Genomic DNA, 12441 nt, shown 5'->3' with positions numbered 1-12441 from the left:
CCACATAGAGTCCAATTTTCTTTCATCTTGTAATATCAAACCATTACTCTATAAACGGTACCTAGATGATATATTCATAATTTGGACACATTCGGAAAACGAGCTCCTCAAATTCATACAGGCTTTCAACCAGGTACACCCCAGCATTTATTTTACACACACCTACTCTAACACTGAAATAAACTTTCTTGATGTACTCATTCGAGTTGACGATGGTGCGTTGGTAACTAACGTATACAGAAAACCTACAGACAGGCAACAATACCTGCACTTCAAAAGCTGCCACCCGCGACATTGCAAGACCAGCATTCCCTATTCCCAAGCACACAGATTTCGACGAATTTGCTCCCGCACCGAGGACTTCCACAAAAACAGCACACATATGCGCGAAGTACTCCTTAATCAAGAATACCCGCCAGCTATCATCGATGACGCCATCAAAAAAGCTGAAAATCTGGACCGCCAGATTCTTCTCAACCACCAGAGAAACGCCGACCAACACCGCAACAAAAACTTGCTATTAACTTTCACGAGCAACCCACCGAACATAAACAAGGTCCTAAGAAAGCACTTCAACATATTGGAACAGAGCGTGCGACTATCCAAAATTTTCACTTCTCCTCCTTGTGTTGTATACAGAAGGCCGAAAAATATAAAGGATCATTTAATAAATTCAAAGATAGGTGTGAAATCTCAAATTGGGTGTCAACCTTGCGGAAAAAGCAGATGCAGGGTATGCAAACACATGCAGACAACGACAGTGGCGAAAAGCACCCACTCGGATTTTAAGCACATGATAAGAGGTGCACTAGACTGTGACTCCGACAACGTCATATACCTCCTGGAATGTGGGGTATGTAACAAGCAATACGTGGGCCAGACAGACACTCCGTTTAGAATTAGATTCAACAACCATCGGGCACATGTACGATCTCTGCCAGGCCTTCCACTTTCAAAACACTGCACATTAAAAGACCACAGCTTTGATGACATCAGGGTTACACTACTAGAAAACAAATTTCGAACAATCAGAGAACGGGAACAACGGGAATCTTATTTTATCTACAAATTTAACACGATAAAATACGGAATAAATGAACACCCAGGCACTCTGTCTGCGTTACGACAACTAAAAGACGCAAACGCTTCTCTCTAATCAGTCCGGTTTCATTACGACAATAATATTACCCGCTAACGAAGCTTTTGGCCTATGCATCTGACAACAAAGAAACGATTTGCCTCATCAAGCACAGCCGGAACGCACAGATAAGTGGTTCCGGAGGTCGTACGGTCCTCCCCCCCCCCTCCCTTTTTTTTTTTTTTTCGTCAAGCTTCAACGCACATTCTTTGCCTTCACTGACAAGAAGCTGACAGCTAGGTGGTTTCGTTAACTTTTTCCTACATGCGCGCATATCTTCCTAGTGCGCCTTAACTGTGTGGTGACTGTCCCGGAGTGGTACAGTCTCTGCCCCCCCCCTGTTCTTCTTCTTTTTTTTTTCCTTCGTTAATCCTTTTACGCACATTCTGTTCCTTCACTGACAAGGAACCAATGCATATAACGAATATCGATGGCAGTGCCTCATTCACCGGCTTTTTCGCTACTCCCGATGCCACCAGCATGCACTTAAAGCGCTTAAGCCCTCCCCATTAACTTGTCATACACTTCAAAGAGGAACGAGCCGCCAGCGGACTACACGGAAAGGTGAAATACAAAAACGGCGGCTCCCTGCCCACTTGGGGAAGTGTGGGTGCGAGAAAGGTATTGTTGACAATGATGACACTCCTCATCTACCTCTGCCCTACTCTGTTGAAATGCCGCCCCTTTCTAATTACGCCATGTCGGTCTTGCTTCTTCTCCTAGATTTTCTATATTTTATTTATTGTTTGTCCTCCCGTTTCGCTGTTTCTTCCTTCTTTTTTTTCTCTCTCTCTTTCTCATTTGACCCCTCCCCTCCTGTCTCGACAGGATATAAAAAGGCACGGAACATGTGTAAATAGTATTATGCCTTGAAAAAGACAGGGTTCCTGTCGAAACGTCGGCACAATAAACAGTTGTTATGTGAAAGCGCATCTACTTTCATATTTATAACCTTGCGGCAACCGAAGTTATTCTTCTGTATATATATATATATATATATATATATATATATATTTATATATATATATATATGTGTGTGTGTGTGTGTGTGTGTGTGTGTGTGTGTGTGTGTGTGTGTGTGTGTGTGTGTGTGTGTGTGTGTGTGTGTGTGTGTGTGTGTGTGTGTGTGTGTGTGTGTGTGTGTGTGTGTGTGTGTGTGTGTGTGTGTGTGTGTGTGTGTGCCAAAGGCAGGGTTATCATCATCAGCAGCCTGCCTACGCCCTCTGAGGGACAAGAACCTCGGCCATGATCAGCCAATAAATTCAGTCCTGTGCTTTCTGCTGCCACGTCTGCCGCCTTATTTTCTGTCTTTTCTTCGTGCATTTGCATTCTTTGACAATCCAGTCAGTTAGCCTTAATGATCAGCAGCTATCCTGCTTATGTGCTACGTGCCCAGCCAATGTTCATTTCTTCTTTTTAATTTAAACTGTTATATTTTTATCTCTGGATTGTTGCCTAACCTACGCTGCTTTAATGGCTCTTACAGTTCCATTTATCATTTTCTGTTTTATCGCTTGCTACGTCAGCCCTCGTTTAGACTAAACCCTCATTGTCAGCCTTCATATTTCTGCTTCGTAGATAATTACCGGCAAGATGCAGCTGTTATATACCTTCTAGTGGAGGGTGAGTGGCAGATTATCATTCATTATTTGAGAATGCTTGCCGAATGTGATCTCCCCATTCTTATTTTTCTAGTTATTTCACTCTCATGGTTCTACTCAGCGGTTACTACCTGTCCTAAATAGGCATATTTCTGAACATTTTCCAGCGTCGCTCCGCCTATCACTAAGAGCAGTTTTTTTTGTGAAGACTATGGCACAACATTGTGCATATTACTACCAGACCTACTCTCCTGTTTTCCATATCCAGTTCAGTAATTGGGAGCTATAATTTTTCCCCTGATTAACTCATCTAGGCTACCTCATCAGCGAATGACAGGTTACTGAGATATTCTCCGTTAACTCTTATTTTTAACTCTTGTCAATCTAGGGCTCTGAAAAGCTCCTGTAAACAAGCGTTGAATAGCACTGAAAAGATTGTGCCTGCCTGCTTTGCACCGTTCTTTTTTGAGATTCTGTCACTATCCCCATGGAGAACTGTGCCGGCTGTGGAGCCACTGTAGATTTCTTTCAATATAATTAGGTAAGGTTCATCGATGCCCTGATTTTATAGTACCTGCATTCCTGCTGATGTCTCGACTGAACAAAACGCCTTCTCGTAATTGATGACAGATATGTATAAAGGTTGGTTGTATTTCACGAAATTTTTTACCAAATTGATAGTATGAATTTGGTACATTGTGCGAAATTCTGCTTGGGCTTTCGGCCGAATGAAATCAAATGTCACCTTTATTTTATTAGCTATTATTTTTCTAAATAGTTTTGAGAGAACGGACCGTAAACTGAGTGTCCTGTTAATTTTCAAGTCCTTGAAGTCTTTTTTCTTATGAAATATACGATGTTCGTGTCCTTCAAAGATTCTAGTACTCTTCCCGACAAAAGACACTTTGTATATAAGGTGGACAGTTTTTACAACTCAGTTTATCCGCCATTTTTCAACAGGCCCATTGTTACTTTATCTTTCCTAGTGGCTTTGCCTCTTTGGATTCCTTCTAGGGCTTTACTTACAAACCCTGTCATGAGTGGTAGGATGTCAAATTCTTCTGGGGTAATATTGATTCTTACGCAATCATACTGATTGTTCTGGCTTCTGCACAGGCCTCTGTATAACTACTTCGCCACCTCAACTATCTTATTCATAATTATTGTGACGTTTCCTTCCTTGCCCCTGTAGAGGAAAGAGAGTGACGTGCGCACGGTAACGGTTTATTGCTCGAACGCAACGGCTTCTTTCTTCCCTTCTAGCGGCTCTGCCCTAAGCACGCATCGCACCCGCACTGCGCCGCATCGTCCTATTCAGTTTTTATCACAATCCCGCGGCCATGTTACATGATTGCGCCTGCAGGAGATAAAGTCACTGCCCAGGCCGTCGCACTTGCTGACCGTTCATCAGTCGTATCAAGAGGGAACACGCAGTGTACCTCTTTACCTGGGAATGTCTCACCGACACGACCAGATTTTTTTATGTTAGAGGATAAATATTTAAATTTTATAGCAAGACGAGATCATCGGGTTTTACTTTAGATGACGACGTCGGCCTGCTGTGTTGAGCAGTGCACAGCCACAGGATATCTTTTTTTTCTACCGCTTCCACAGGTTACGAAGTAGCTGTTTTTAGTACTGCGCTCATCGTCGCAGGTCAGGCGTGGTTCCATTGAGGCCAAGAATGTTCGTTCTGTAGGCAGGGTGACGAGACGCTTTCCGACTAATAAGTGGGATCGTGTCAAAGCTTTTGTTGGTGTGGCGTCATCCTCTAAGTACTTGGATGGATGGCAGTTACTGGCGCTTCAACTTCCGTTAGCACGGTGAGCAGCTTGTTACGCAAGTTGCTGTGTCCGAGGCAACGCTTGAATGCTTCCCTGATAGTGCGAATGACGCGTACCCAAAAGCCACCCCACCACGGCGCACATTCGACTATGAAGCGCCACTGAATACTGTGAGCACTGGCACAGTCTTGAACGTCGTCTTCGAAGAGTGAGCATAGATGCTTGACACTGCAATGGAAGGCTTTCGCATTGTCCGAGTACACGATCGCAGGTATTCCGCGTCATGTTGCGAAGCACTTGGCAGCGAATATAAATGCTTGCACGGTCAACTCGGTTATCATTTTCAGCTGTACTGCCCTGGTCACCGCGCAAGAGAAGGCAACAATGTACACCTTTCTAACGAGAGTAATTTATCACGGCAATACAATGGCTCACGGAAATCAATTCCCACTACTTCAAATGGTGTTGCTTCACTTATTATTTCCTTTGGCAGGGCTGGTACACGAGCATATTCTCGAAGTAAGCAGCGTCGCCGCCTGGGTAAGCACACTTTTAGAACGCTCTTCAATGTACGGCACCCTTTTATTACCCAAAAGCACGCTCGAAGTTCTAGGGTGGTTTGAATTCCACCGTGCAGCAGTCGTCTGTGCGCTTCGTGAACGACTGCGAGCTGCATCAGCCAGGAGATAGGTGAATTGTTGGTCAGCAGGAAGCAAGATCGTACACTTCAGATGCTCTGTGCCGTCCAACTGCTGACGCCTGCCTCCTGCACAAAGTAGCCGGAGCTGGTTGAAAAATGGTTATATGAAGTGTGGACACTGGATGAATTTGGGACTTGCAATCCTTTTTGCAAGACCACAAATTCGTTTGCAAATACGGTTTATTGGATTAACTTTAATCATTATATTTCTTCCTTGTTCAACTCTGAAGCCATCAGTGGTTCTGTTAGAGATGCTTCGATCGAAGGGGCGTTGCGGCGGAATCTTTCGATTCAAGCAGTAATCTGGAGTAATAGTGAAAGACGTTCATACCTCGACACATTAAGCATGATATGCTCACACGTGCGCGTAGAGGGCATCACCACGGCGGTCGGATATGCTGATGCCACTTGAATGGTCTTGCTAGGAGTAGTATCTGTTGAGGTAGAGAACGAAATCTTCGAAGGACATTAAGAATGATGCTGCGACAACCCCGAAGTACTGGTCCACCACAGCGGCTTGCGCGTCAATACCTCGGCTGCGACTCCACGCGTGAGAAAATGCACTGGATATTCGTTGCCTGCACAGTGACTCCAAAAACACCCAGAAGTAAGTCATTGTATTTCGAAAACATGGTTCCTCACGAAATTTTCCCATCGTTTAGCATGAGCCGTGATCCACTAATTGACTATCGACGAATCACTTGAGAAAAAACGCAGCAGTTAGCTGTTTCTGCTATTCCTCGTAAGTAGTTCCAAAGCCTGGCAGGCGACACGCATGCAAGTCTAGACGTGGCAGCGTAGTTGCCTTGAGTGGTGCGACCCTGCTCTTGCTCAATAGAAGCTTAAGCTTGAACGTTTCCCCTTCAACCTCGTTACGCGTGTAGACACAAATACGGTATGCCAGTGGGCTTGCATCGCTGAGCAAGTGCAGTTCAAAAGGCGTAACCTTACGGGAAGTTGAACAAACAGCGCAGCGTGGGATGTTTAGTGAGGAGAGCGTCGGTAATTCGGAAGTTATACTTCGCCACTGCCTCTAATTGTCTATCACTAATGAATTGTCCCATGGCGAGTTCAGTGACCACAGTTGTTGGAACAATAGTCGCTAGAGTGACGAACGTAGCAATGAGTTGTAACAGATCGTAAAGTCCAGCGAATGGCTGTAGATTGGTGCTTTTCGTGGTTGAATGTGCGGAAACGGCTCTGGGGCTTACCACGATGGTGTCATCATTGCGCTTCTAAACTAAACCGAGCAACTTTGCTCTTTTTGGCTTCCCCAGTGTTGTCTATGGAGTTGTTGTCTTCGAGGAATTGTTGACAAACAAATTCGCAACATATTCAAGGAGTGAATGATGGAGAGTGGGGCGAAGCATTCGTCTGTCTATTCATTCTTGCTTCCATCCGTCCATGCGTCTGTCTGTGTGACCGTTCATGTTCCATCCGCCCGTCTGTGCGTGCGTCTGTTCGTGCATCCGTCCCTGCGTTTATCCATGCATCCGCCCCTGCGTCCGTTAATGCGTCCATCCATGCATCTATCTGTGTGTCCATTCGTCCCTCTATTCAACGCTCCAAGTAACACCATCTCGCATCTTTTCATCATATATTCCCCATATAGAAGCACCGCCATCGAGCGGACATTCCAAGGACTTAACGAGAGGTGACACACGCACACTTTCTTACAGCTTATGCTTCGTATCTTCTTCTCACCTTTAACCACCTCGAGTTCATGCTTTTTACTAGTTCATTGTATTCATGGCACTGCGGCTCAACGCTCGCTAAACCTTTCTAAAGCTAAGGAGGTTACACCTACCGTGTATAACGTAGCAACCCTTTCTTGTCAGATAGTGCTCAATGTACATGCCAACGGCTGCTAATGGGGATCGCAGCGTGCGCGTTAACTCAAAGCCGAATGCTCCTGTCTCTCATTCTCTCTTAGCAGCCATTGGCATGTACATTGAGCACTATCTTTTATGGTTCAACAACGCACAGAATAAATTTCTCACGGGCACCACATTAGAGGTCGAAATGTTATACTTGTTACACACTACAACGGCTACGAGGGATGAATGGGTGCCGGTAAAAGAAGCTTCGCCACTAAAAAGGCTTGAGATGGAGCACTACCTTCTCAGCTCCATACTGCATCTGCTAAAGTAGTCAGTGCAGCATGGTAGATTTCGAAAGCCTCTTGGTCAGTGGAAGCTCCCAAGACGAGGTCGTCGACATAGAATGTATTCCGTAGACGCGTAGCTCCATCTTCTTGCAGTCTTCGATGAGATGCTGCCAATTAGCAGCCAGGAAAAAAGGGCTTGAGGACGCTCCCAAGACCCAGCGAGTCATGCGTCATTCGACGATGCAATAAGGTGTCCCCTGTTCGTCATTGATTCGGTTGACTCATGAAAATTAGAGGGCTTTGTGGTCTTTTTCTCGTGTGGCAATTTGTATAAAAACCTTCTGGCTGTGTACTTTGGTTTATTATGAACTGTACCACGAGTTGTAAGAGCTCCGCACCAATTATGACCTCCTTGTCTAACAAATCGCTGAGGGATGACTCTAAACGTTCGTGCGAAGATGCGTTCGTGCGCAGAAACGGTTGCTCCTGGCTCTGCAGAAGTGTCGACACGTTCGGCGTGACTTTCGGTAAACTATTCACAGATGGGGCGGTCGTACTCTTCCAACAACTTTGACTGTCCCTCGAAGCGCTGAAGTTGGCGCTCGAGTCAGTTTTTCACGACACTTTGGTTTTTGCTAGCCAATGTTCTCTGGTACTTTATCACAAGTCTAACCACATACCGACTAGCATCCTTGTTCACGTACTGTCTGAATAGACTCATTGATGGCTATGGTACTCACACGACAAGAATAGAGCCGATGCTGGGTAATTTTGTGTGAAGCATATTGTTGGCGGCGTATTTTTGGCAGATGCCTTGCACCAGTCAACCAAAGGTCGTCTCAACGGCGCATTGGTGTTCGATTTCCCTGGGTGTTCGATTTACCCCGTCTCTATACGCCAATAGTTGTCAAATCCAATGATGACAGCGATAGTTTGGGTTGGTTGATCTCCTGGCCACTGTTCATCGGCTACAAGCATCTTGTGGTCATGCAATTGCATCAGCAGACCTTGCCCGAGAGTTGGCGTATTCCCGTTGCAGCTTTTTGGCACTTCCAGAGCAACCAACGTGATTTTGCTTGCATCGCCCCGCCACGGTTGTCTAGTGGCTAAGGTACTCGGCTGCTGACTCGCAGGGCGCGGGTTCGAATCCCGGCTGCGGCGGCTGCATTTCCGATGGAGGCGGAAATGTTGTAGGCCCGTGTGCTCAGATTTGGGTGCACGTTAAAGAACCCCAGGTGGTCTAAATTTCCGGAGCCCTCCACTACGGCGTCTCTCATAATCATATAGTAGTTTTGGGACGTTAAACCCCACATATCAATCAATCGATCATTTTGCTTGCATCGAAACGACTCTGCAGCTTGAGTTGCCAGGTTTGGTATCGGTAGGTGCGGGAAGGTTTGGCATTACCAAACGCTAGCAGAGACAGATATTCTGTGCCAACGGAAGTAGACCATGTCTCGTGAAGAAGTCATGCCGTAAAAATATCATGTGGCTGCCAGTGTCAAGCAGTAAATAATAGTGTCTTCCCAAAACCCATACTGTAGCCATTTGCATGAGAACCGCTGGCGATGGCGGCGCAGAACTGCTTGCGAGCACATTGGTGATCACTGTGATGCCATCTAATTTCGTTTTGTCGCTGCTGTCAGCATTCATGCGGTTTACCGGTTTCCATATCTTAAAAAGAATGGCGAGATGATGCTTCACGTAGTGCTTCCACATAAGCCACACTGCGTTGCGGCACTGTCGTGCGACGTGTCCCTTTCTGGCACACTTGAAGCGGCAGTTCTTCTCGATTAGCTACATAGAATTTTGTCGGCTGTCATGATAATATGACAGTCCTTTTGTGTTCATGGTGGCTGCAAAGTACGCAGCAGGCGTGGCCGTTCGTTGCAGATCCTGTGGCCAGCGCTAATTCTGATGATACCGGCGGCCCAAAGTGAGGATCACTGCTCTCCCGCGGCGCTCTCCCACGTCCTCTAGCGCACTACCTTTGCTGGTTTTTTTTTTACTACCTACTATCGAAGAAAAAGTTTACTCTCGTGCTAACTGAGTTTTTGAATGTAGGAAGGGTAGCAATTATTTACCCAAGTTAGGTTTCGAGCGAGTATAGAAAGAGCAAGTTTTTACTGCCTTCACAAGTTTTTTAGGTGATTTCTGGGAGTTTAAGTATTTGTGGCGGTAAAAAAGTGAAAATTGATGGGTGAATTCGCCTGGTGTTGACGAATTTAATAAATGTCATATTACGGCAGAATTGAAGACACATAGATTCACAAGCAGACAAACACGCACACACAATAAATGCAGAATAAAACCCCACTCGAACAGACTGCACGCGTTACTGATTGTACTTTGACAATCCGCTATATATAGGCACGACTTTTTGACCGGCCGTGTAGTACCGGTAGGGGAGCTCCTTTTTTGCATCGATTATCAACAACGGTTGAAGGTGCAAGCGTAAACTTGAGGTGAGCTGCAGACCACTAAATGTCACACCGACCTTTTTTACCAGAAATCTACCTGGTCTCACCTTTTTGATTATCCAATAATTACTTGGCACACCAGGCTTTTGGCCCCGCACGTGTTAGCACTGCTGATGAAGAAGTCCATAAAATATACCTAAGTACGCACAAACTATGGCAGCTCAATGATTTTCATTCAGAGACGGTGCACAAACACAGTAGCAGCACGTATTCATGACAGCAGGCGTAGAAGAGCGGTGCACGCCTGCATACAAGCTTCTTACCGATGGCGTACTGGGCCTTTTTGAGGCGCACGGCTATCCGATGAAACACAGCTGGCCATCACAGAAGACATATCTTATCCGAATTTCGTCGTCATTTCAGACCCAAATGAACATGTGTCCGCTGTCTTACATAGACGGAGGGATGTATGTATACTTCCAACGAAAGAGACGGACCACCGTCTGGGTTTTGTTTATGCTCACCGGCATCCGCTCGTTGGTTTTGTCTGCCTCGTATCGGCTTCGCGCTACATGTTTGACAACAGTTGGTGCATGAGGCGGGCGATTCGAGCACCACTTTACTCCAGCAGACATCGTCTTCCTTAGAACAAAATATATGCGATGCTTCTTTCACCTGCCCCGGCGACGCACTCCCACTGGTCATGGCGGCCGCAGCTCGGTGCTGACAACACAGGGAAGCGTCTTGCTTATCGCTTCTCCAGGAAGCAACCACGGACGATGACACCAGATTGATTTTGTTACCACTGGCAGATCTTCGCGATTCCGCGCGGAAGCGAGGTATCCGCGACGTGCAGGTTCGGAGGCTCTCAGAAGCGCACGGTCACTCGATGATGTAGAAAACACGTGAGATCCATCAGCTTAACCCGACACACAGATCTCGAGCTTCTTGCACCGTCCGTCTCCAAGGCCACCACAGAGCAAAAAGCCAACAGTTTGCGAAAATATGCAGGACAGCTTTCCGCAGCAGGTTTTCTTTTTTTAACGCCCCCCCCCCCCTTTTTTTCGTTCACAGAATGCTGTCCCCGCTCGTTGTGCTTATGCTGCCCCCCGTTCCAGTGAAAGTGCGTAAACTCGAGGTCAGTCATGAGGCACAACGATGCAAAAAAAAAAAACATCGGTGGTCCTCGCGTACCTTCAGGATTCATTGAGAGCGTCACCGGGGCTATGGGGCAAAATCCGCCAAAGCAGCAGCACCTTGCATTCACGTGGTAATAAACTCTGAAACGCAGGTTAAAAATCACGTAATAGAAAACTCTTTACGCGGTAAAACTAGATTTTGACATCCTTTATCTACGTGCCTCAGAGGTGGTGGTAAAACTATGTCATGTACTATCTTTTATTCAAACACGAGGCAGTAATTTTAAACGCGAGAGAGTTCTCAGAAGTCATGAGCCACAAAAACCCCCAACTCGGATAGTTTTTGCTTACAGTGTAGAGTGCTAGCGTTTTGCTGACATAGCGTTGCTGTACCCAGCGTGCGCACGCATCGACGCTACATCGAAGTATACTGGGTCCTAAATGATCCGCTCGCAGCCATTTTGCTAGCTCCCCATATACCAAATTTGGTGTTACGTGACGTCAATGGATGACGAAGTATATGACTGGTGCAAATATGATAATCGTGATACGCATGTTATGTAAAAATATGAGCACATACCACGCTTATAACGTGCTCGCGGCCGTTTCGCTAGCTCCACATATACTAAATTTGGTATCAAGTGACGTAAATAGAGGACTAAGGTAAACAACACATCCAAACATGATAATCATGACACGGAAGTCATGGGCGTTATCATTTACCTCCACCTCGTAACGTTGTGCTGACATTAAAGTGACATATGAACATCTCTGATTCGTGCTTCGCATATCATCTATTCCAACTGAACGTGGGATCGGCCAATTTTTTTGTCTTATTACAAAAGCTAGGTTTGCTGGGGCTTTTTAATAACGGTAGCAACACATACAACACAAAGCGCGAATTCAACGTACCAGAGGAAATCAGCCATTTTTTCACACCACTTCTTGTCACTCATCAACCCTGCCTTCCCCTTGACAAGACTGCATGCACTTTCTTTCACCTTGAGTTGTTATTCTTCTCTGAATACTAATTCAACTCCATTTGTGAAAACATGAGACTGCATCAAACACCTTTTTATATGTATCTTTATTTTCTCAGGATAGGCGATTCTCAAAAACCCTGGGGAAAAAGAATTGCATGGTTGGCGAATGCAGAAAAGGGCATTGTATTAAAATCAAACTGCAAGATTGCGAGACCATTTGAGTTATGAATAAAATGTGTTTCACAGATGAATAAATAATCGGTTTGTATATTTTGGACGTGTAATAAAATTTTCAGGTTTCGTTGCATTACTGCCCAGATTCTGACTAGGCTTAAAGGGACGCTGCGACAACTTGAGAGTGTGGTCAGTAAAAGCTGCCAAGTGGCAGTGGAAGTTTCTGCGAACTTGTGATTGATACAATATAGGGCAGCATGGCCTGGGCTTTTCATTCTTCAAGACAACAAAGAACGGCTAACTACTCTCTCAGGAAATGGCGCTATAAATTCAAAGTCCACGGCCATTGATTTATTTGAGAATGGTTTGCTGCGTAGTAAATGCGGCCGCCACGG

The 12441-nt window shown here is 45.6% G+C and overlaps 1 long non-coding RNA gene across 1 annotated transcript in view; it reads left to right on the top strand.

Moving 5' to 3' along the window:
- The window catches only part of LOC142803270 (uncharacterized), a 181646-nt gene extending 169560 nt beyond the window's left edge, over positions 1-12086 (top strand). The window contains exon 5 of the long non-coding RNA XR_012894036.1: positions 11989-12086. This is a non-coding gene — a long non-coding RNA (uncharacterized LOC142803270). The remainder of the gene's footprint in view (positions 1-11988) is intronic.
- Positions 12087-12441: the final 355 nt, after the last annotated feature.

This window comes from Rhipicephalus microplus, chromosome 3, assembly GCF_043290135.1.
Source record: "Rhipicephalus microplus isolate Deutch F79 chromosome 3, USDA_Rmic, whole genome shotgun sequence".
Taxonomy (NCBI): domain Eukaryota; kingdom Metazoa; phylum Arthropoda; class Arachnida; order Ixodida; family Ixodidae; genus Rhipicephalus; species Rhipicephalus microplus.
Note: the sequence above shows the minus strand (reverse complement) of the source record. Positions and strands in the feature narration are given on the sequence as shown.